This window comes from Rhagoletis pomonella, unplaced genomic scaffold, assembly GCF_013731165.1.
Source record: "Rhagoletis pomonella isolate Grant_MI unplaced genomic scaffold, Rhpom_1.0 Rhpom_scaffold_00003, whole genome shotgun sequence".
Lineage (NCBI taxonomy): Eukaryota > Metazoa > Arthropoda > Insecta > Diptera > Tephritidae > Rhagoletis > Rhagoletis pomonella.
This window is the reverse complement of record NW_023458557.1, coordinates 75,498,346-75,524,992: the sequence shown is the minus strand read 5'-3', so window position 1 is coordinate 75,524,992 and position 26,647 is coordinate 75,498,346. Positions and strand designations below refer to the sequence as shown.

The following is a 26,647-nucleotide window of genomic DNA, read 5'->3' as shown; positions in this document are numbered from 1 at the left end:
TTTTTTAGTTTTTAGTAAAAATTGGTTGAAGGCTCCGGTGAATTATGAACATTCAATTCCAATTTTGAACCACTGTGTGCTGGCTTCGTTGTGCAACATGAATTATGGTAAACGCATTTTGGTGGCAAAGGATGGCGAAGGCCTTGAAAAGAATTTAACAAGCAAGTTGTATATACGTATTCCCAAATCTTTTTGAAAAAAAGTCCTTTATTTTACGTTGGTTAATATGGTCACCGTACTTATACGCCCCATAGGCCGCAACAAAAATTCATTTACTTGTTTTTGCTACTCGAGGCTATTTAAATGTTTTGAAACATAAAATTTGTCTTCAGAACCCATAATTTCTTAAAGTTGTTGCAATTTTTAGCGCAAAATTTCAAGCATTTTTATTCGATTTCTTAGAAACAGTTTGCGTAGATATGAATTTTTTATTTATTTTTTGTTCAAACAAACGAAACAAATTTAAACATACTTTGTATGGAATAATACCGCAAAAAAAAAAATAAAAACAAAAATAAAATAAATAAAAGTTGCTAAACCTGAATACACTTTGGGAGTGCTTAGCAAAATTGTTTCCTAAAAATTCTCATTTAAAAGTTTAAAATATTGATGCAATTTTGTTAAAATTTGTCGAATTCTTTTAATCTTTGCAGGACATTTGAAATTTGGACTTGCATTTTTTTTTGTCGGATTACGAGCTTTACTTTCATAAAAAATATTATTTTTAAATAAACAAAAGAAAATTCGCCAGAACTTGCTAAAATATGGCTTCCCTATTTATATATTCGCCACCGTAAATGTCCATCAAAAACCGATTAATGCTTCCTGATAACTAGACCAAAAATTCTAGCTCTTTTTACTTGCCTTTATTGTATCTCAATCGTAAAAAGGCGTCACATTTTATTTTTTAATTTAATTTTGAAACCATATTAATATCCATATTAGCCCACTATATTTTCCAATGGGGAAAATGCAATGTATAGTGATCGAAAATCTAATCAGTAAAACAGCTATTTTCACATTCGAAAATTCATTTTATTTCAACGGCGATATCCTGCGAAAAAGGGACATTCAATGTTGCATTCTAGTATCGAGTCATGTATGTGATTTAATATGAATTTTTTCGGACTTTTCGGATACATAAGAATGCCGATTACATATTAAATAGTAATAGAATCTAGAACTTATAAGAAATACAATACATTATTTATCACGCATGTAATGCATTCTTACTTTTCCCACTGGCTTATTATTATATTATCTTTGAAAATTTATTTGTTTAATTTTGAAACTATTTTTATACATATATCAGTTGCCTGTATTATGTTCTGAGAGCACTAGCATGCCAGTGGATTGGCCATCTACACTACGCCAGTCGCCCTGGAATCCCAGCATTGACATGAAAAGTAGACCAGCATGCCAGTTACTGATATGAACTCATTACAGCAATACTTAGGACTGGCTCACTCTACAGGCTTCCTGCCATCATAATGTAAACGGGTCTAAACAGCGAATGGGCGAAAGTTATTTAACCCATACAGTTTCATGGTGGAGATACCTGCATATCTAACTCATAATGTAAACCTCGCTTACGTATTAAATAGTAAGAGTTGAATCATGTGCATTTGCATAAACAAGTACACATGTTTATCTCTACTGCGGAAAGGGAAACCGGCACCGAGAAACACATCCAAATTGCTGTCTGAGATGTGAGTGGCGCGCGAGACTTCCACAGATCATCTTGGGCAAACTCCACAGTTACCGAAAGCAATTTAAGCGACAAATGATTTTTTTAATTTGAATATATTATGAAAACGACAGAAGGAAAATAAATTATTTTTTTTCACTTAAATTGCTGGTGAAACCGGCGGTAAGTGGCTTACTCCTTGTGCAGGTTGGATGTTAACCCTTCGTAAAAAAGTGCATATGTTACTATCCTTTGGCAAAAAAAAGTGTCCATCTTGTGCCGGTTGGATCCATTTAGTACATGATTACTCGCTGTCTCGTCATTGTTTTTTCATTAAATATTTAAAGCAATTTATAGCAAAATATAATACATAAGTGCATACATATATCCTTAAGTGGAACATAATAACCCGGCGCGGCATAACTCAACCAACTATCTCAGAAAAAGTAATTTATTTCTGCTTATGTAGCAACTAACTTCAAATTGATGTACATATAATCACCTAGCAGCCTCCTTGAGATATACCAAATGCTAACACTTTTCATACCTTTGCAAAATCATCTAACTTTGGGCAATTAACTGTTTCAGCATTTAATACTACAGAGTTCGTTCCAAGGAAGAAAATCAGATCTTCAATTAATTATTGTGGGTAAAAAATTGGTTGAAAATCAATATTTAAACTAGTTTCTCTCCGTACTGGGAAGAGAATGAAATACAGATGTATGTATGTATGTATGTATGTATCACTTTACTTCTCATGTCATCACATCAATCGTATTATGCGGTTTCATAATTGCTTGGAATTCTCCATGAATTTTTTATGCAACTTTATAAATGGACTTTGCGAATATTCTTTTTTGTTCAAGTAACACGCATTTTTATGAAGCTTTACTTTTATATAAAGTGTTTGCATATAATGTGCCAGCAAATTGAGTAGCCCACTTGACAAATACAAAGCAATTAATAATAATTAAACTTTAATGTGAAATCAAAAAGTATGTGTCAAAAAGTAAGAGAATACCGTAAAAACGCACTTCAATACAAAGAGGAAGGGTGAAACCGCGGTGAGAAAGTTTCGAAATTTGTCAGTGTGAAACTGAAAAAAAAAATCTGGTTGATTTAAATAACGGCAAGTTATTGCAGAGAAATGAAAAATACATATCAAGGATATTAGGTACAATTTTTATGAAGAAAAATAAGATTATTTTTTAGGCCAAATAATTTGAAGAGGAAAGGAGGAATAATCTGCTACTTTCTTAGCACAAAGTTGTATAAATCTATAATTTTGAATGCAAAGCCTACAGTACCAGTATAGTCGGTGTTTAAATGTGAGTTGTCCGCTTTAAAGTGTAACTTTTGCCTCAAATAAAGTTTCATTTCGGTTGAATATCATTTTAAAACTCTTTCCTCAAAAAACAAAAACAGATTGACGATTTTTCAAGCAGAGCAAGTTTACCAGTATCTACATACTTTATATAATTTAAAATATTCGCTTTTAGCCAAAAGCGACCTGAAGTCAATCAATTCGATTGAACGCAGCACAATGACTCATTAACTCCTTTCAAGCGGCTGAGCGTGTGGACGTCAGCGTAACCGACCGAACGGACGTGTCTCTCGTCAGTGTTTACGCACAATTTTTTATTTTTTTTTTGTACTCTTTCTTCATTTGCTGCTAAGTATGTTTTTTTCGCATTCTCGCTACGCGCAATTCAACTTGTAATTGCCGCTTGGTTTTTTTTCCTTTCTGCCGTCTCTTATATTTACCTTTACGCGCAATTTGTTTGCTGTTGTTGATGCATTACCGTTGCAGCAGTGCAATAGCTTCTGCTGCAGTTGCTATAGTTGTTGTTGTCGCCGTCATCAGCACGCCCCCTTGCCACTTGATGAGGTCAACCACTTTCGAAAATTCACGCACAAATGCCAGCAACACAACAACAACAACAAAATACCAACAGCACAGCAACAATTACTGCAGTACTTGGCATAACAATGAAACGGGGTCGCCAAAGAATCCAGCATCAATAAAAATACCTAAATTATGTGCACAAATATTTTTGCAAAATTTTTCACATATTTGTACTTTTGTGTATTTTATTTTTATTTTTTTAATTTATTACCTATACATATTTGTTCTCTCTTATATAACATATATTTTCACGCCTTTTGTAGTTACTCGTATTTTCTGCTATTTACTACACTTTTTTATTCTTATTGAATACTCGCATGAACTACAAATACAACTTATGTGCGTATGTGTGTTTGTTGTTATTCTTATTCACCTTGTCACATGCTGCGACTCACATGCACCCCGAATTGCGACAGACAGCAATAAATATTAGGCAAATGTGACATTCAGGTGGGTGGTGAACGGCTGCGTTTTTGGAATACATATTTGCGATTCTTTATTGATGTTTTTTTTTCGCTGTTTGTTTTTTATTTTTTATTTTCGTTCATTTCAATAAGCTTAGAAAGATACATACGTATGTCCATAGAAAGCTTTCGTTTTTTTAAATTTGATAAATATGCAGTTTGGATTCGACTTAGTGACAAATAAACTAAAACTACAATCACTTAATAATCTAGCATATTCCTGATATAAAATTATTAGGGGTACTCCCTTAAACTGGTTGAAGCCTCGTAAGTAGGTTTACGTGCCTCGTCAAAGAATTCTGGAATAAAACTAAACACAGGGTGTTCCTACAGTATTCCAGAAAACTTTTTTTTTTATACAAATTTCAAAAAAATTATAATTTTTAATGGATTGAATAAAAAATATGTTATTTTTATTATTTTATTTAATAGTATTGGCTTTTAGTTTTCGAAGACGAAAACAAAAACCTGCTCATTTTTTGCACTTTTTGAAATAATGCGTTTTTTGCTAATGCATAAAATCATTACAATTTTTCTTTCGCTATTATCACATCTGCACGATTCGTTCGATTTTCAAAAATGAGGTTTGAAATTAAAAAACTTTACCTGGATAATATAGTTTTTTTTTTTAAAGAGTTGCCACCTGTTAAAAAAAATTAATTCAAATTATTTAATAAGTGACTTACTAAAAGTTGGGTATCCATCGAAATGGGTATGAAAAGGGTTCATCTATTAACCACATGTAGGTTGCCACCTGTTTTAAAAATTAAATTCCATTTGAATTGAGGGAATGAGGTAATTGAAACAGATAGGTATCACCATTTGGAAGTCAGTTAAAAGAGGTTTAAGAAGGTTTTAGCTTGCAAATATATTGAAGTGGGTTGCCACCTGTTTGCAAAGTAAAACTTAATTTAATTAAAATAATATTTGTGTCAAACGAAAGGTTACGGACATCGTACTTGTTATTTTATAACAATATGTAAATACATACATTGTCAATGAGTCATTTGTTCTAATTACGTTCCTTTTAAATACCTGGACTATTTAATTAATTTTAAAGCTTCAGGAATATGTTTGCTATTCACTTATTTCCTATTAAATATGTCAAGCTTTTTCTTTTGTCTGATACATATATTTCAGTTACATAATTCCTTTAATTAAATCGAATCGGATTTTTTACGCAGTTGGCAACCCTTCTACGTGTACTTTAGTAGTAAATGGTTTGGAAAACCATTTCGATTGATACCCGTAGTGTAATATCTAATTCATTTAACTTATGAAATAATTGTAAAGCGTTTATTAACAGGTGGCAAGCTTTTTCATAAAAATAAAACTTAAGCGCACCTCTACAGTTCAAACCCTGTAATTTGACACCTCACTTTTGAAAATAGAACGAACTATATGTACATACCTAGTATGTAAATGCTCCAAGAACCCAGAGTGTAAACTTCAAACTGCGTTTACAGCGGAAGTATGAAAGTTATCAAACAAATTTTAATATAAATTCGTCCATAATTATATTTTTGCCCACCTTTATGTGGAGGTGACGCACTGTGTGAGGGGCCGAAAATTGTATAATGAAATAATGAGAAGACATGAAAAAAATAGTTAGTGAACAAAATTAATGAATTGCATACACTAATTGTATTAACTTGGATTTTCTTTTATTTTTTCGCATTTTTAATTATACTTCAACTTTGATTCGAGCTGACGGGTTGTTATGAAAAATACTCCGATACAAGAACTTATTCGCAAAACCCAGGTTAATCTGTCAAACAGTCACTTTAGGCACCTAAATATATATATTTACATACATATTTCCAAAATGGGGCCGTTCCCATAAGAGCCTCATAAAATAACGAGTTTTACACAGTTTAAGACTTAACGAGTTTAAGGGAATACCTCTATTGAAAATTCAAGACTGGCTTTAGCAGAAGAAGACTTAACTTTAAAAAGTCTATGCAGAAATGTTTCTCCAAGATTTCTTTCAGTAGAAAGTAGAGATTAAACATAATAAATATAATAAAAATATTAAATCGATGAACAACGCTTATTTTTTACAAACGCTGTAAAAATTTAACTTTTTTTTTAAAAGATTTCCTGAGAACTTTATTGACAATTTTTGATCAAAAAATGTAGTTGTTATTTTTTTTATTTTTAGACGTCGCTAATATCTACTAAAATAACATTTTTCGAGTTTTACGAGACTTCAAAATTTTCCAGCAATTTCTTTCGATAACTTTTGCTTTACTTCTTGGATTTTTTTTCGCAATTTTTAACGCAATTCTGGTTTATTTTCGGGTAATTCTTAAATATTTTTTTTTTGTAAGGGTTTTTGGAGTTTCTTCGGTATTTTCTAAAACCTTTCGTATGTTTTCAGATTTTTGTTGGATTTTTCTGTAATTGTCGAATCCAAAGTATATTAATACCTTAACTTTGCTTTTAATGATTATCAAAAAATAAAAAGTAGAAATCGCCGGTTTTTTCCTAACATTCGAAATGCAACTGAGGAGGTCTAAAGATCTGTAGTTATAGGGAATATATTGGCGCCATATTCACTTGTAACTCCGTTTTTGATTTGGATGATAAATGTCCTGGTCGAAGGGTTCAGGATTATGGCAGCCCTACACTAATCACAAGGACCAGTCCCAATTTTAAATATTTTTAAATATTTCTATGAAGATTATACTAGCCTAATTTTTGATGAAAATGAACACCTTGAATCCGCCATATTGAGTTTAAAAACTGACATCGGATTCTTTTGCAGCGACCCACAGTGGGACGTCCCCATATAAGCTGCGGCCAAAAGTAGTAACCGTAGTAGAAATTCGCTGGAATTTCGTATATGCGCTGTTCGGCACTTAGGAATAAAGAAATGTGAAAAATGGTAAAATTCAACTCGCTACCACGCCCACAGCTCTTGTGGGCGGAAATAGTAAAAGTTATCCGAGTTTGATGTAATTCAGAGCATATGCTGGTTTTAGCGAGAAAAGCATAAATCTGTCCAGTAATTCTAGAAAAAAACTGGCGCAAATTAAAAAAAAAGAAGATATTTTTTGATGAAATTCGGTGTGCCTTGCTCGTTTAAGCCAAAATTTTCCAACTTTAATTTTTTATTTTTTTATTTTTTGATCATTTTTGAGGTATGATAATTTTTTTCACAAAACACCAAACGGCATCAAAAACCACACTTCATGACAAATTTTTTCCTGTACTCAAAACATTTTTTCTTCCCCACCAATAATCGGCAGGGGGTGGCTGGTTTGAAAAAAAAAATGCCCCATATGAAGATATATCATGTACTAGAGTTCGTTGGGGTCATCTGAGACTAAAAAAACATAAATTTAATTATATAAAAGAAATTCCCATCTCTAGAGTACCATAATTCATTTTTAATTATTAGCAGTGTGGCAACGCTGCTGGCAATATGTATTAACAAATTATGAAACTTCAAAAATCCCTAAACCAGTTAAACTACCTTCTTTTGATCTTGCTCCATACAATGTTTGATTTATTGCAGAAAATAAAAACTAAAATATTTTCTGTAAAGATCTTGTCACTCGAAAAAATAAAATAAAATAATGGTTATATAGCGGCGTGAAATGTTTCCAATATTCGACTTTTAATAATTAACAGTATTGTTTCATGAAATGATCTCATAAAACTCAATATGATCCCGCTTTTCTCCACCATAAAAATTTTTGGTCGTGATTTCTTAAAAAAAAAACATAAATAGTTAATTACCAGTGTATATGTATGTATGTAATTGCTTCTTGAATGCTAAAAGTAATAAGGCCTACCTTTATACTATGTTCTAAAACTGCAATTAAGTCCGCGACAGCAGGCAGGTTCTACATAAACTGATCACTAATACATGAATGACACTTCACTTTACTCCACTACATATGTACATTTTTTTAAACTCGTAGAGTACTCACGTATATCAAAATCCAAATGTATATTAAAATCCATGAGCTTGTCACCCTAAATTTTTCCTAAACGCAGATGCGAGAATCAAATCTGACAGTAATTTCGACATAAATTTGTTGCGTTACTCACTGATAAACAAAAAAAAAACTTGTTGAGCTAACAATTTTTAGCTAGATACAGCAGCTTTTATTTCATTTTTAGTACTTCAAAGTCTTTTTTATTCAAATTTTTATAGGTATTCATGTTTTTTTAATTCATTCAAGTCCGCTCCGTTTCAAGCCAATTTTATTATTTGCATAGATGCATTTTTATGGATATATGTAACTCTTCCAAACACTCCTATATTGACTCAACAAACTTAATTAAATATTTTATCAGTCACATAGAAATCGAAAGTGAATGCGAATGCGAATCAGCTCAGTAACTCAGCTCAGCTGCTCAACCAGCAACGGCTGTTGCAATGTCGAAAAGTAAACGACCTTTGTTGCCATAAAAAAAAAAAAATTCGCTAAATCCATGTGACGACAATAAAACCAAAACAAACCAAATAAAACACGCGGTGACAAATCGCAAAACACAAATGAATATTCACAGTGATGGAAAAAAGTATGTGTCGTGAACACGAATTCGACACCTTGCCGCGGCGGCACTTCACCGCTTTACGCTGCACTGTTGTCTGCTGCAACTTCAATTGCTAGCGCATATCACGCGAACACAGAGACACAGCAAACACACCCGCGTGCACGCACGATTTCATGCACTAATAGGAGCCAATGAATGAGCTGTATAAAGCAAACCCGGCAAATGTTGCATGCAACACGAACCAAGCCAAACACCAAAGTGTCACCAAAGTCGGTCAAAAACGCCGATAAAAGACCGAAAAAGCAGCGCATAAAAAAATTTCATCTCGCACTTCATTACAACAGTAGCTATGTGCGCCTATATATATGTATATATGCATGTACATATGTATATGTATGTCAACCAAAATCATACATTGGAATCCAGCTATGCTATGTTTGGCGATTAAAAGACAATAACAAAACTATAAAACCGACCGATCGCCCGCGCGCCACGTCGCGTACATACAACAACTTGTAGCAAGTTTTACTTCAGTTTAGGCAATTCACTGCCAATTTACCGTCCAATCGAAATCACAACCGTACACGCCGAACGCACAAATTGTACTGATGAAACTCAACAACGCCTAAGTTGCTGGAAGCTTTGCCTCGCTTTGCGTCTGCCTCGACGGCGACCATGGCAGTGAGTGGCAGCAATATCAACACGACCACTAGGCGCAACGTCAGCTGCGATGTAAGCGCCAAAGCGTCGGGACGGCGACTGCGCGCTGCGTGACGTCCATATACAGCACGTATGTATGAATTTGCCGGCCTAGTTGGGGGGTCAGTTGAGGTTGCATTCACTGAAAGCGCGCACGAATGCGTGAATGAGTGCGCTTTTTTTCCGCTGTTGTAACAACAGTTCAGCTTCGTATATTTACTTCTTCATTGATATGCTGCGTGCACCGCGGCAACAACAACATCGCTTATTGCAAACAGTTGCTGCTGCTGTGACTCTCTGCGTTGCACGTTGCAGCGTTGGACGTGCAGCTGCGTATAAAGCGAGGAAAATGGCAGGGAGCGAAATGTTGGAAAACTTTAGCAAAACAAACTTTGTAAAAGTAGGTAAATTTTGTTTTGTGGCGGGTCTGCGTTTGTGAGTGTCTGCGTGCCATTGCTTGCGCGCGTGTGTTGATTTTCCTTTGGCTACATTTTACTCTGGCAACATAGCCGTAACAATGTTTATAATGGCTATTGAATTGTTGCGGCAACGTATGCGAATGTTGCTAAACACAATTTTAAAATGCCAGCAAGAAAGCGGCCTAGAGGGATTTAAAATGAAAAAATATTTCGCAGTAAATGTTGGAAAATGCATTAAACTCGATTTCGTTAACGAGATAAGTAATGTAATTAATATTTTTATCGCAAAAAAAAAATTATATTTTTGATTTGATTTTTTTAGGTAATAGGTATTCACCGGTTTTTTGGAAATCCATAGGCGTTTGCTTTTAATCTTCATTTTTCGAATATCGAATAAACCGAATTTTTCCGACAAACCGTTTTTTTTTTATTTTATACAGATCTTGACCTCAATAAATATTTTGATTCTTCGAAGTTTTCAAAGCTTTTTCCAGGTTAAGGGCAACCCCTACATATTTTTAAAATTATAATCCAAGTTATTTGATTCCAATAAATAAATGTTTGGCGCTTAAACGTTTTCTACGTGTTTGGCCGAGCTTCTCCTCCAATTCGTGTTTTTCTCCTTGACGTGACGCAAGTGGAGATCAACACTTTTTCTCCTCCTCCGAAGAGGCTTTTTTATGGTGAAAGTTCTCTCGGAAATTTGCCTTTGTCTGCCGAGGGGTGACCGCGGAAAACACAATTTTCTTTGGTGTTGCTGGGACTAGAAATTCAACCGAGATCCTCCAAAGTGGCAGTAGGCACTCAAATCCGAAAAAAATCAGAAAAAATGCAATAATGTATTAAAAATTAAAATAAGACCAAACGTGAGTTTTCCACTGATTTTTATTCGCTTTACTTTTGATCTAAAAAACAAACTTTGCACATATTTTGCTTTGCTCTTTTCCAAATAAAAGCTATCTTTACTGTTAATAGTAGTTTCATTTTAATTTTTGGCCATGAATTCATACCAACATAAGCATTTTCATTGGATGAAAGCTACATATGTAAAATGAAATCGGTTATCCGATTTTTTTTTTAATTTTGAAATCGGCAACCGGGTTTTTTCAAATGGCAATTTTTCGAATAACTAGGTAAACATCATTGCTCCCAGAACTAGTTCAGAAGTACTAGTGCTCGCCCAGAGGTTGAAATTCAACCTCCAACATTAAGGGGAGTTGAGGTGGGCTAAGCTGAGCCGAGTTGATTTCAATTGAGTTAGTTGAAGTCAATTGAGCTGAAATGCATTGAATAACATAACAGAATATAACATAACATAACATAACACAATAAAACACAAAATAATACAACAAAATACAACACATATCGTCGCTACCATGTCAAACTATCGAATGTTCGAAAATGCTTTTTTGATACGCAAATTGGCAAATCGTCAAATTTCAAGTCTTCGTAGAAGCAGAGCATACTGGCTTTAAGAGAGGGTCGAATCCCCCACTTTTTCCTAATGACAACAACATTTTTTACAACAGTTTCTTTGCTCTCCTGAAAAGTATCCATTTTCACATTCGATAGCTTGACATATGGACATATGCTTTTGCTTAAGGTTATATTTTTTGTGTTTTTTTCTATCTACCCTTTTCTAGAACCAAATCGGTAGTAACATCGATAACAAACCGATAAAAATAACGATAACAATATCGATAACAAATTCGATAATCGATAGAAAAATCTAAAACGATATCGATATAAAAAACCGACAAGAATATCGATAACAAAAACGATAACAATACTGATATCGATAACGGAATCGATAAATATATCGATAACAAAATCTATAAAAAATATCGATTGTTATATGTTTTTGTTTTGTTGATGTTTTGAACCTACATATTTCGGGTCCATCTTGGGACTGTTTTAGGTCTTCTTTGGGTCTAGTTCAGAACTTTTTCGGGATCAGTTCGAGCCTAGTTTAGGACCACATCGGGTCTAGTTCGGGTTTTTTGGGACACACATCAAATTTCATGAGTACTATATGTATCTTCTTTTATCCTATTTTGTTCTATATAATTTGTTTGTACGAATTCGAATTCGCATTAGCTATCTTTTTGGTATGTAATAGCAATCGTATTTCTCTGCATAATCGCATTTGCATTCGAATTCATTTCGAATTTGCTTTCGTATTTATATCAGTGTTGGTATTTGCATTCGTATTCGTATTTATTCGCATTCGACACCAATGTTTCCCATGAAAGATGATACATACATACATGTATATTTCTAAAGTGTCCATGAGTCCCGCAACCATTCACAGAAATGTAGCAACATATATGTATTTGTTTCAGCAAATTATGATTCCAGCAACTTCTTACCTACATATTAGGGGTATTCTCTGAGTCTTGCAAAGCCCTTGCAAGGTGCACGGATTGCCCGGTTTGCAAAGCTGTCCCATACGAAAACCGGTTTTTACCGTGCAATCCGTGCAATCTGTGCACCTTGCAAGGGCTTTGCAAGACTCAGAGAATACCCCTATTCAGTTTGCATATTTTATTGCGTCTGTGCAAAAAACGCATTCACATTTGCTTTGGCTGCTTCTTTACTGCCTCCTACGCGGTCCACTCCCATTCATTCCACCAATGCACTCAATTCGTCTTTTAGCCAGTCAATACAAATGGATTATCGCAAAATGCACTTCAACTCTGGCGAAGTAAACGAACGGCAAGTGAATGACAAAACATGCGCTGCATAACAAAGTAGTAAATGCAAATCTATTTAAATATGTATTGCAGCTGGCGGCTGTGCATTCACATTGCCGGGTTTAATGGTGTGCCTACGCAGACTCGTATAAATAGTTAGTAGGTGGATGTGATCGGATTTCGGTAGTGTAATTTAAAAAGAAAAATACAGCAATTACTAATGCAATTGTGCTTAATTATTCAAAATTATAAATTAAGTTATTACAGATAATTGGCTTTATTCATAAAAAATAACGTAGCTTTATAAAAGGTTTGTAAATTGAAAAATGTATGAAAACGTCAATTTATAAAGCTCTTTAAACCTACTTTATTTTTTATGAATAAGGCCAAGTATCTATAACGCTTTAATAGGTGTACGCGGTAGCCGTGCTTTCGAAACTTCTATTCCTTTTGAAAGATAGTATATACATACCATTGCAATAATCCATTAACTACCGAGATAGATCAGAGAATCTCGTTATTGACTCTCAATTTCTCCTCTGGCATGACCGCGATTGCTCGCATTACGAATGCCCAATTGTCCAAGAGCTCATACCATGGTCGCGGGAAACATAGGCGATATGTCCTTCAAACTGTTCGTAGATAGGTCGATACCTTCTAAATTGTGCACCTACAATGCAGTTATTTAATATACAGACATAAAATAAGTAATTCGATATTTTTGTAAACTTTGAATTTGAATGACCTCGCTTTCCGTAACAAAAATTTTCAATAAATGTGGGCTTATTAAGTTTACACTTTAAGGTAGCGATATACATAACACATTATCCACAGAAGTCATAACCAACTAAGCTCCTAGCGCTAGAATTTTAAAAGGGCTGGGCCAGTAGTGCAACAGGCTTTTAATACATAAATATATGCACTAGTTAGGACTAAATGTGTAATCTAGCATGCCCGGTGTAACTAGACGAGACAAGCATTATGCATAAAGCGTTGTCACATTTCTGGATATTTACAGCATCTGGTATTTCCAACCAAAACCTATCATTTGTTTGTTTCGATTGCCCCCTAAAAGTTCTTCATGATATGCCCTAGGGATGGGTAGTGGGGGGTTGAAATTTGGTGGTGCAAATTCGATTTAATTCGAATTTTCCAAAAATTTTTTGAAGTGAAACTTCTTAATCGAGTTCGGAGATGTTTGCGTTAAATATTTAACACCATCTTATAAAATCTGTATCGTTCGTTCGATTTTCATAACGGAGGTAGGTGTCAAATGAAAGGGGTTGCCCTGTAGATGTGTAATATGGTTTTAGCTTTGTGCCATATGAATGTATGTATGTAAGGAAATCAAAATCAAATTATTTAATAAGTTGAATAAATTATCCCAATATGGGTATCAATCGAAATGATTTTGAATAAACTTTATTTTTGAATTGCATTTAAGGAGGGTGCCACCTGTTTGAAAAGTCTAATTTAGTTAAAGAAGTGTTATGCTTAAAATACTATGCAACAATTACAATATTTTTGAGGTGCTTGAAGAGAGTGGTCACCTGTTTAAAAAGTTAAACTCAAATTACACTGTAGTCCACCGAACCCAGCCCAAACCAGCCCGGACTTTGTTATCATTTTCTGAAAGTATACCCATCCAGTAGTAAAACACTCGGTGGATTTGCGAAAGTTAGCTCGTATTTTTATTTCATGGCCTACTAAATTTTCATGTCTCGGACTAGGTAGATTTCAAAAAAATAGTTAAAATAAATGTCTGAGCGAAATTAAAGGTTAAGACATATATAATAAAATTTCATGGGAAATATTTTCGTAGAACATTTTAACCAATTAGCTCCCGCCTAGAAGGGTAATTTTGATCATTACTTCAAAAAATCCCGCAAAAAGCAAATTTGGAAGGTCGTTAGAGGACTGGTGTACTCTAGAAAATTATTCTCCGGAAAATTTTACGAGGGGTCTTCTCAGGCAAAAGCTTCGTGCTACCAACGTAAAAGCCTCTACAAATTTAAAATAAAGAATCAACAACAAAAGTACTTTTTGCAATTTTTTTTTTAATTTAAGAATAACAGTTCCTTCTTGGCACAGATTTTTTGTCTCGATGCATCAGATCGAAAAACATGTATTTTTTACTTGCATCCCTAAGACAAATGGAGTGCCACACACAGTGATGGCAAATTTAGTCAGAAACAAGAAAGTTGAAGAGTTGATTTTTTTGGAAATAAATATGAAATTCGATTTTTTCTAGAAAAATTCGATTTTATCCGAATTTTAGCAACTCAAAGTTCGATTTCAAAAATTCGCCATTTTGGAGCTAAAATTCGATTAAAATTCGAATATCGAAGCCTCGAATATCGAATTTACCCATCCCTAATATGCCCCATGTGCAATCCGGTAGTAACTACGCAATCTTTCTTTGATAGCCGTGACAAGAAGCGAGTATAATTGCTTCCGCTGTTTTCGCACATAATTTTTGCAGTTTTGCAGGTGGTTAACTCATTCCATCTAGCCCTGAACTGCCTAATCATATTATCGTATTTTTCGTTATACAAGTGTTGGAGTGGCCTACGAATGTGGTTTTCTATTCGAGAGTCAAACTGGTGGCGCTCTTGCCAGTCTCATCTCAACCAAAAATTGGTTAATATTGCCAAATTCAATTGACGGAATTCGTACTCGAGCCTGCTGGGCGACATCAAATAACAGCAAGCACCTCAGTTCGTTCAGCCACAACCAGACATACCAATTTATTTTCAAATTTTCAACTTCAATCAAATTTAATACAATTGGTGAAATAACCATGAAAAAGCCAAACATGAACTTGGTTGAAGAAACCATTGTACTTTGGGCTCAGTGTACCTATATTCCCTGGTGGCCTTATGCATTCGACCTTAACTGCCGCCAGACTGTCTACGTATCAGTTCACTTTTGAGTTGATTGTCGGTTTAGTGTAGGCTAGCTCTGCTGCTATCCTCACTGCGAAACCCTCTGCTTGAAATATGCTGCTCTGGTCAGGTAACCTTAGTGCCCGGCTAATGCTCAGTTCGCCGCAGTATGTATATCCCGGCATGCGCTCCCGTCACCATTTTAGAGCCGTTCGTGAAAATGTTTAGGGATCCATGGCTAGGTCTCGTTCCCTTGCACCATCCCTCCTCCTTAATTGTTTTGCTAAATCTTCATTCCCATGTAGTCCATGCTGCTTGTGCTTCCCGCCCCAATTGAACTGTGCCCAAAGGTTCTGAAATTAGATTCGCTTATGGCCGTCAATCTATCAGGGGATTTAGCAGCACGTTTTTCCGCGAATAGGTCAATGGGCGGTAAAATGGTGATTTTTCCAAGAGCAGCCGTTGAAGTGGACCTCAGCGCTGCCGTAATGCACAGTATCGCGAGACGCCGAACTTTCTCCATTGACCCAATGTATGAGGACTTTTTTGCGGAATTCCAGCTCACGAAAGCGCCATAGAGCAGTATAGGTGTGTTTTTTGCCATGAAGCAATAACGCATAAGGGCAGTTGACAGACCCCTAGCATTATTTTGCATGCAGATAAGGCGTGACTGGCATTCCTCACTCTTTCCTCAATATTGCGCCGACAAAGAAGCTTGCTATCCAAGACTACTCGCAAATACTTTGTGTGGTCCTTAATAGCCCCGGAGGTCTCCACACTAGGACCTTATATCTTTCTGTGAAGAGGATAAGGTCTATTTTGCCTACGTTAGCCCCTAGCCCCGCTCAAGATGCCCATTGGCCAATGACTTACAGGGAGCTGTTCATTATATTACTGATAGCCCCCATCTCATCCTACGGATATTTTGTCTGCATACGTCACTAGTTTCCCCTCGAATTTCGATTTATTCTAATAGCTTCCTTTAAAAGGCAACTAACAAATAACGAAAAGCCCTGAAAAATTCTGAAAAACTAAGACAAAGTAAAAATTTTGATGTACCGTTGGGCCTGAAAGATCCCCAAAAATCCAGAAAGGTCACGAAAAAATACCAAAAGGCGCCGAAAAAGCCCAAAAATATTTTCAACAGGTCAAATAAGAAAAACCCGAATAGTAAATTAAAAAGAATGTACTAAAAATCTGGAAAAAGTCTGGTTTTTTTTTTAGTCTTATTTCCTTCCATTAAGTACTATTTCCTTTAAAGCTTGCCATCGATATCCATTTTGGTAGTTCTTAAATTTATTTCTTCAATTAGTGACCACAAAAAACCGAGCTTAATTGAAATTTCTAACTCGTAGACAACACACAAGTGTACAGACAAACAAATTGTTGCACATCTATTCGAACTTTTTTCTCTTTTAGTTTGCAAAGGGGCAATTAAATGCTCGATTTCGCTGCTGAACAACTTAAACTTTGTTCAAACGTGTTAAACACCGTAATTTTTAGCGGTAACAGCTGTACAAACCACATATGAATTGGTTCGTATGTAGATATGTATGTAAGTAACTATTCATGTATGTACATACGAATATCCAGAGTATGGCGTTGTATTCGATAACCCAGCAATATTTACAAAACTTTTCAACTCTCGCACTCAGGCATTTTATTCACTTAACTGCACTTATTTTTGGGTTAGTTGTGCTTTAATTTCACTCGCACACAAGCGTACTTACATACACATATACATACATAGATAGATTTATGTAAGTTCGTGCAAGTAAATAAACACCGCTTTTATTGTATCCTTGTCGCAGCTAGTTGACCACTTACAGCTTCATTTTGTTGCAACTTTCCGCACAATTGCAATAGTTTTGGTAAATAAACAATTTCAAATAGCCAAAAAGTAGAGGGAAAATCGCCGGCGCAGACTAGCGCGAAAACTTGCAGCAAAGTGGCAAAGAGAAACAATTGTACAAGTCGAACCACAACTGAAATCGCTGCACTTTAAACGATGCACAAACAAATAAAAAAAGAAAAACCAAAAAAAATAAACTCTCGATGCTTTCTTCGCTTTCGCTTCTTCTCCCACTTGCCGCTTTCGTATCACTGCTACCATTTCCGCTATATTGCTTGCTGATGAGTTCGCTGACGACTTGACTGGCTGCAATTGAGCTTAGCCTCCTCTAACAACAACAACAACAACGACAACAACAACAACAACAACAACAACAACAACAGCTTTCAACAACTGAAGCGTGTGCTGATAATAAAAGAAATTGAATATTTATGCTGATGAACAAGAAGTCCCCGCCATTATTATTACTCCCCCATTTGTAGCAAGGAAAACTTATTCTTGCGACTGGTCAATACTTTGAAGAAATCTAAAACTATTTGAGATTTGCGCGCGCACCACATTTTTCAGTTAAGCTTCCGGTTTAAAGTAAGGGTGTCGTTTTTCTCTTCTTTGTAGTCTTTAAGTGTAGAATGATTTTTTTTTTTTCTTTTTCCATAGAATTTTTCAACCCATTCGTACGCTTTTTCCACCCAACACTTCAGTTTCTTTTTATTTGGCGGTAATTCTAGCTATAAGCGGTTGCTGCTTTGAATAGTTTGCTTTAGAAATTGGGTTAAGCTATGTACGTATGCTTGTATATGCATGTGCATGTTTTCGATGTTTGTAATCAAAGTGGAAATTAATGTAATATCGTCGGTTGGAAAGGTCAACATAATAAATTTGAATCCTAAATTGACAATTACCAGAAATAAATGAACTGAGTAGGGGTATTCTTTTGAAATAAATTTAAGAAAAATCGAGGTTTTTGGGCCTTTTCGCTTTTATATTTGACGATATATATATATATATATATTTTTTTTTTGTGCGGGCAGCGAAAATGTTTCTTGTCGGAAATTATTGAAGTTTCTTGTAGCTGCTCGCTGAATGACGTTTGAAGTGAACCCCGGTGAATATTTCTTATACATACGTACATACATATATGTACCTCGGTTATTTCCCTGTAAGCAATAAATTATGGTTTGGGTGAAAGCTAATTTTACATACAGTTACTGAAGCGTTTTAAACAAATTACATACAGCTTTCGAGCTAAGTTAAAGTGTGCCGTTACTTAAAAATGTGTTTAGCTTCCAGATAATGCTACCTCAATTATTCTCTTATACCTTCTTCTTGTTCTTCTTATTTGGCGCTGTAAATGCCTAAGCGATTTTGGCTGTATTCAATAAAGCACGCCAGTTTATTTTACTCTGCAAGGAATTTGTGTTTGAAACTGATTAAAAGGATTTAAGTAAGACTCTCTAGGGCAGCAAGGTTTAAATACCTAAAGCATCAAATCTGGGGAATGTATAAACACCAGGAACCGCAAATAACTGTTATGGGTGCAAATTTGTTTCAAATAAATCCACATGAAAGAGTGCTCGGAAAAAATTGATGTGACATATGAAAATGATCGTCTATTAGAGATCTATTAATTCGTGCAATAAACCTAAATTTTATAATTAATTGAATACAAAAAAGTGGTGTAACTGGGTTAATGTAATTTAAAATTTTATTGATGATTAATAATAATAATAGATTTTTTTTATTCGTTAATTTTTAATCATTCATCAGATTAACATTTGGCCAACAATACTCGTATAAGACAGTCCCAAATTTTCACAAAAGTGAAAAATGATTTTCTTCAAAACATTTGAATGACGTCTGGACTGAACTTACTAATTCGGAATTTCTACTATTACTTATAGAGGAGGCTATTCATAAAGTCCGGGTAACAAAATAAAATTTTTTTTATTATAAGTTTCATAAATAGTAGGAGACTTTCAGTGTTTTATTTATTTTTTTTTTGAACATAAATGTGAATCTTGAACTTCATTTTCCAAAAAAATGATGTTAAAATTTTAATAAATATCGGATGTACGGTAATTTTCCAAAATGAGATTAGTTTATGAAAATTATTCCAAACGAAAACTTAAAAATACAATCATAACTAAATTTAACTAATTTATATATTAGAGGATTTGAAGTTTATCCCACTGTAAGTATGAAATCAGTAGATATGTGTTTCCATGATACAAAAAAGCAGTGGTTCCATTTTCTTTTTTTTTTGTTTGTTTGGTTGGCATAGAGACACTAAAGATTTTTAAAATATGTTCACTAAAATTTTACTAACCTAAATATAAAGTTTTCGCGAAGTGGTTATCGAATTTAATGTAAAATGTAAACATATTTAAGATAAGATATGAATTATTTTTAAAAGGAAAATTTAATTTAATTCAACTGTTTTATATATAATCCTAAATTTATAATATAAAATATCCTCTACCAAGAAACTTAAATTTTTAATTAATTAAATTCGAATTTTTACAATTGAGCATTGTCAAAAATCTGTTTTTTAATCAAAAAGTCGTTTATTGAAACTACCTCCATTTGTGTATCATGTGTGTTTCTTCACTACCAGGGTGTCTTTGAACTAATTATATTGAATGATTGGTGCTGAATTAATGAATGCACACTAGGGTGGTCCAAAAATACATGTGAAAAAGTAAAGTCGGAATTTAAATAAGTAATCGGGTATTGTTAGTGGAAGCCTCCTGAAGAGAACCAGAGTTTTCCGATCGAAAAAATATTGATTTTCCAAAATTTTATACCATTTCTATGAAAAGTTGTTTTTCCCCCTTATAAAATACATTGGAAACTTTGAGCGCTTTGAGCGACCTGTAAATATTTTTTGTTTTCAAAATAAAAAATATCGGCATTAAAATTCCGACTTTACTTATTTTGGACCACCCTAATGCAAATACATAAAAGAATGCACAGACATAAAAAATTGCAGCCGTACAAGTCAATAAGAAACAATTTATGTGATAGTTAATATATATATGTAAAGTTTGAGAAACGCCGAAAGTTTTGAAATTTGAAACAGTCTCAAAATTTTTACAAAATACATTTTCGAGCTCAAATTTTCCAATTCGCACCCTTATGGGAATCCCGCGAACTGTTTTTGTGCCTTTAACGATATATTTTTCTTGGTATATATTTTAAAGTGACGCGCCGGCAACCTCACACAAATGGAAGTATCGCTCAGCTCCTTTTTAATGTGGTGTGCATGTTTGTGTGCTATTTTTCTAATTGTAGCCAACAGCTGCCGTTTATCAAAGAGGGTATTTTCTCTTGATATGTATGTATATCTGTATGTGTAAATATACTAGCGCGTATTCGTTACAAATTACTGTATGTAGTATCTACCTCACTCCCACTTCAACACAGCAGCTGCCACTGACAACACATTGACAGCGAGATTTTTATCTTTCAATTAAGCGAATTTCCACAAATGCAATTGACGCGAGCGTGGGTGTAATTCCTGAAAAGATAGCAAGATTCGTACTCCTTGTTTATTGATTGTTTGAAAAAAGTTAAGATATAAAATAAATGCCTATAAATTCAGTGAATACAAGTGTCAAGTTCATTCCGATTCTCGCTTTGAAGTAGCTACATAGACATAAATATATGTAGGCTAAATATTGCATGGTACGATATCAAGACAAACGCCACCAATCGGAGAAAAAGCTCAGTCAAACACTAACATATTGTGTATGCGTAAATCTATTGTTATTATTAACTGTTCGTAATCGGTCATGCGGTAATAATATTATTAATCAATGATATTTACTTTCACTAAGTTTGCTCATTTCTTTGACCGACCACTTGTGTATTCAAGTTGATAGCATTATCCAATTAAAACTGTAAAACAGAAGTTTTTAATTAAAATTAAAAAAAATATATATATAAAAAATAAATAAAAATAAAAATATGTATGTATGTATCTGCACACTGCAATGTATTTTCCGAAACAACATGTGTCTTGATCCAAGTTGTCTAGAACTCATAAGAAATAAGAGTTTCCTTGCAAGTTAGCCCAGAGAAAATAAAGAAATAAGTAAGAAGAATTGCATTACGTGACCCGAGTTTAGCTCTCTTTTCACTTCTACTGAGTTAAACAATTTTTCTTTAACAAAACAAAAACGTACAACAACAATGCTATTTATTAAAAGGTAACAGTGAAAAATCGCAACAGACAAGTTGCTGACACGCACCCTTCCACGGGCGCAATTTCATACTGTTGTTTTTGTTGTTAGTTAACCAAGCGCGACGGCAGCTTGGAGTGGTGAGATTTTAAAGTTGGCTGGATTTCAAGTCGAATGTAATCTGCTATGGCGTTAATGTTGTTTTCAAACTTATGCATGCCGTTAGAAAGGTTGAAATTCTTATGAATAAACAAGTAAACAAGATGTCTAAGCTCGGGCGAAAGGGAACCTTATATACCCGGCGCTCGTATTAACCCTAGTGCTACCAATCAGGTACCCGGGTAACTTTTGAGGCGTATTTTAAATAAATTGTTTCCTATGAAAATTTTTTAATACATCTCCTTTCCTTTCGATCTCCTTTCGAATAATGCATTAAAAATGTTGTTTAATTTTTTTAGCCAATCAAATTTTGTATTTAAAAAAAAAAAAAACACATGTATAGTCCACAGAAGTACCCAGGTACCTGTTTATTAAAAATATAGTGTTCGTGCATTATGCCATAAAAATAATATTATTCGAAAAAGAGTAAACAACTATCGATAAATAAGTTATAATAAATAACTAGTGCGCACGCACGGCGTTAAAACGCTCAAGATAGAATATCAAAAACCTTCAAACTATGCATTCAATTCCAGTGTCATATTAGTAGGCATAGTAGGTTTTTAATATTATCAAATTCTAAATCACCCGATAAAAAGTTTCTAGTTTCAAAAAAGGCAAGATCTTTACTTTTCAGGTTGTACAATTTATTTTCGAGTAACTTCTGTAAAGTTTAATTTGAGTTCGAAGCGAATTTGGTTTAAATTCACTCGGAAGTGGATTGAGAAATCTACCTTTTCAAACTCATTTCGATGGATATCCATCCTTTAAAAATTCAATTAACGTATTAAATAATTTGAATGCAGCTTATAAAATACGTGGCAACCCTCTCAAATATATTTCAGAAATAAAGTCTTTTCAACCCCTATACGATTGGGACACATATTTTAATAATTAATTTGACCTTGTAAATAATTTGAATATTTGAACAGGTGGCAACCCTCTTAATGCACCCAAAAAATATTTATAGTGTTCAAGCTGAAGATTCCTCAACACATTTTAAAACACATATCTGAATTAGGTAATTTCCCCAATTAAAGCTGAAATATACTTCAGAAATAAAGCCTTTTCATAATCATTTCGATGATACCCATCTTTTAATAATTGATCCAACTTCTTAAATAATTTGAATGTCACTTTATAATTACGTGGCAATCATTTTCAAACATTCTAAATGTTCAAACTCAAGTTTTTTTTTAACACCCTTTCGCTTCATATTTCAAATAATTTGCGCAAAAGTTAATTAAAATCGAATTTTTAAACAGGTGGCACCCCTCTTCAAAAGTAGTTTCGCGCTAAGATATTCTTAAATATTTTTCGTCTAACATTGCAATACATATTTCAATTAACTGATAAATTAAGTTGAATTTTTTTTTTTTTTAAATGTGGCAACCCCGCTAAATATAGTTCAGAAGTAGAGATTTTCAAACCCATTCGATTGATACGCATATTTTAATAATTCATTCATTTAACTTATTTAATAATTTGAAATAAATTTTTCGACATGGCGGTTATTATGGGATTGCTTATTAAATAAATAAAATTCAATTGTTCTACAGGCGGACTCTGTTCGAGAAAATAAAACCAGTTTGCACATCTACAGGCCAAGCGCTTTAATTTGACACCACATTTTTGAAAATCGAGCAAACGGTGCACCTCTCTTTTATACTGAACAAAAATCCCTTCGCTCATTATATGTATATATGTATAGATTTATATTTTGAATTGTTGTAATTTCAATGAATGTAATAATAACACTTGCACTTTTTAATTTCATCGTTCCAACTTTTACATTCAGTTAGAAAAAATAACAAATGGAGGGCTTAGAATCATAAGGGTCTAAATGACATTTTTTGAAAATACAAGTTATACCCATATTTTTTTAGTTAAATATAGTGTTTAATTGGTGACAAAGAGATCCAAGTCATTTCGGACATTGTAGTGCCTGCATTAATTTAGGCAAGAATAATTTCAAATGCATTTACCCCGAATATACAATAAGTAATCAACTTTAACCTTAATTACCTCAAAACAATGCCAGACCTACTTAGATCCTTTTGATTCTAAGCCCTTCATATAAGAAATAGCTATTGTGAGAAATGTATATAAATTCGTTTCAAAGAAGCTCTATGAAAATATGTAGAATGTTCCAAAGGTATAACAGAATACAGGGATGCTGTTGTTGTGACTGCGTACAAATTCTTCAAATGTAGAATAACAATATGGGTAACAGATGAATGAAAAAATTGTGTAGAATTAAAAAAAAAATTAAAAATTGTTTGGATCACAGCGACGAATACATACAGTGGCGGTCAAAAATTGGTGAATTGTGTTTTGTTTTTAATATCTACAATGTTTTTCAAGCTCAATTTTTTTGATATCTTTTTAACAAAAACTATGAAATCTTATTAGGCCAAAAATAACAAAAAAAGAAATTTTTTTTATATTTCTTTAAATTAATTTTTTTTTAATTCCATTTTATGAGACTGTAATATTTTGAATAAAAACATACTGAACAAATTATAACAACTATTTTAGAGACACAAAGTCATTATTGCCCTTAATAAGTATATATGTAAGTAAATTAATTATTTTTAAACATGCTTCATAATTCACATCGCTAATTATTTCTTCTGCCCACAAAAAATGTGCACATTTTTATTAATTGTGATTTCATCATTGCTATCTTTTAGCTGATATTTTTGGCATATCACAATTTCTTAATTTCTTTTTCCTCTTCACCATGTCTTCTGCTGACAACAACCAAAGCACGGCAGCTGATGCTCTTGCATTCCCGCTTGACCGATAACCGGTTCTATGGTGTAATGGTTAGCACTCTGGACTTTGAATCCAGCGATCCGAGTTCAAATCTCGGTAGAACCTTAACATTCGCATGCGAGAATGTTTAACTATTAAAAGGTTTTTTTTTTGTTTAATTTGTCTAGTTTATTTCTTTAGTATGTTTGCAAACACTGAGATAGAAAAAACATGAGTCATTCTTTGGCTATTCCCCTTCCGATTATTTAATGATCATTATTTTTTATGAAAGTGTAGCTCATCACCTAACAAAAACCATGTAAGTCAAAATCTCAAACTTTGCTCAAAAAATAGCAAAATTCGACAAAGTTTCATCCAAATTTTGAAATTTTTAACTATATTTTTTAGAAACATTTTGACTATGCAGTTTAAATTTTAGTATAACGAAGAGTAAATTTTAAGTAGCTAGGAGTTACCCTTGAGTTTTGACAATTTTTGAAGTGAAATTCTCTAGCTGCGATTGGTTGGTTGGGAGTAAATTGGCAAATTCAACGGCAATTGTGCAACGGAAATGGTTTGGTGCTAAAACAAGTGCTTCTTGAGTGTATGCACATGGTACGAATTTAACAAAAACTTCCTAATAAAAGGTTGAAGAATAACACTTAGAAAAAGACCAATACAAGAATGAAAGTAAAGCTGAGTACGCACTTAGATAAAGAAAAGGATAAAGGCAAAGGTAAAAATAAAAACAAAAACAAAGATGCGTAACGATAAAAGCAAAAATGAAGACCAAGGTAAATTTAAACACTTTACTTGTATAAAGGCAAAGGTGAAGGGGAATATATAGATGAAGAAAATTATAAACACAAAAGTAAAACCAAAGATAAATATAAGAAAAAGATTAGGATGAGGATACCGATAAAAGTAAAGATGAAGACAAAGAAATAAATATTAAAATAAAGGAAATTATAGAGGAAAGGATATAGATAGAATCAATCTGGGAACTATTTTGGGATTGTCAGGATTCTCGGGACATATGGATATAATAATCAATATTTTTATCGATTCTGTTATCGACATTTTTATCGATTTTGTTATCGAAATTTTTGTCGATATTTTTATTCATTTGCTATCGATATCATTATCGATTTATTTATCGATATTATTATCGATTTTGTTATCGATATTTTACCAACATTTAAAAAAAAGTTGCCTAAAAATATAAAAAGAAACGGCTGAAAGCGGTTTGGAAAAACCGAGTCTATCCCCCTGGTATGTACCTACTATCGCAATAGAAAAATGAGGAGTTCATTAGATTTTTCTCCAATGCGAGCCTGAACTGAAGGAAAACTTGCTTCCCAATGTAAGCGAATATAATGTGTAGTTTCGAAGCGGTAAGCAACACAAACAAGTTTGAGACTAGGATACTAAGTACTTATACGATCTCCTGATCTGTGCCAGCAAACATTACCCTGCAGGGAAACCGCGGACTAGTGAATCAAATTTCTAGTTCCGTACTAGGTCTTTACCGCCAAAAAGGAACTAGCCCGATAGGAACTAGATCCCCACCAGTCCAAAATAGGCGAAAAGTGGTACTTTTAAGAAACAAATTTTTTCAGAATTTTTCGCTAGAAATCTATATCTAAAGTGACGAATTTAGAAATGGTTCGGAACTATAGAAAAAGGGATGCAGAACGAACTAGATCCTTTTCGTCGAATTTAGAACTATTTCGGAACTATCGAATAAGGGATGCAGCGGGGGGCCTGTTTACTTTGCATACACATGTGTTCGGCGGCTTTTTTGTTCAAATACGCTTATATTCTGCGCTTCGCAGATGCTTTTTCATAGCTTGGTAATACAAAACTAAAATTTGTGTTAACATTTCAACATCTTGGGACCGTCTGGAATCTAAGAAATAACAGCGAGCACCTCTGCAAACTCACCCTGTGGGGAAAATCTCTAGTTCTGAACTGGTGCGCTTCTAGTACATTTAGACCCAGTACTGGTTCGCGATAAATCTCTTTTGCATGCAAACAACTGCCGAATTTAACATGGCGATGTCCTAGGAAGTGTCAATTGCCCCCCGCTGCATCCCTTTTTCGATAGTTCCGAACTAGTCTTAAATTCTATAGTTCCGAACCAGTTCTAAAATCAACAGACGAAAGAAAAAAGTATCATAATTTTTCAATCTTTTTGGTTCTTCCGTGTGTGCGGTTTTAAGTTATTTTGGAATTAACGTGTTTTCAATTTGAAATTATGTTTGTTTGAATGATTGTAAGAAATGTACATTTACATACCTTTAGCTGTAGCTGAGTTTGCAGAGGTGCTCGCTGTTATTTCTTAGATTCCAGAATGTCCCAAGATGTTGAAATGTTAACACAAATTTTAGTTTTGTAATACCAAGCTATGAAAAAGCATCTGCAAAGCACAGA

The 26,647-nt window shown here is 33.8% G+C and overlaps 1 protein-coding gene and 1 non-coding gene across 2 annotated transcripts in view; both read left to right on the top strand.

The window, feature by feature from the left end:
• The window catches only part of LOC118735531, a 321,256-nt gene that overhangs the window by 223,071 nt on the left and 71,538 nt on the right, over nt 1-26,647 (top strand). The window lies entirely within an intron of this gene.
• Trnaq-uug lies at nt 24,269-24,340 on the top strand. Its single transcript has one exon. It is a non-coding gene; the product is annotated as a tRNA-Gln (tRNA).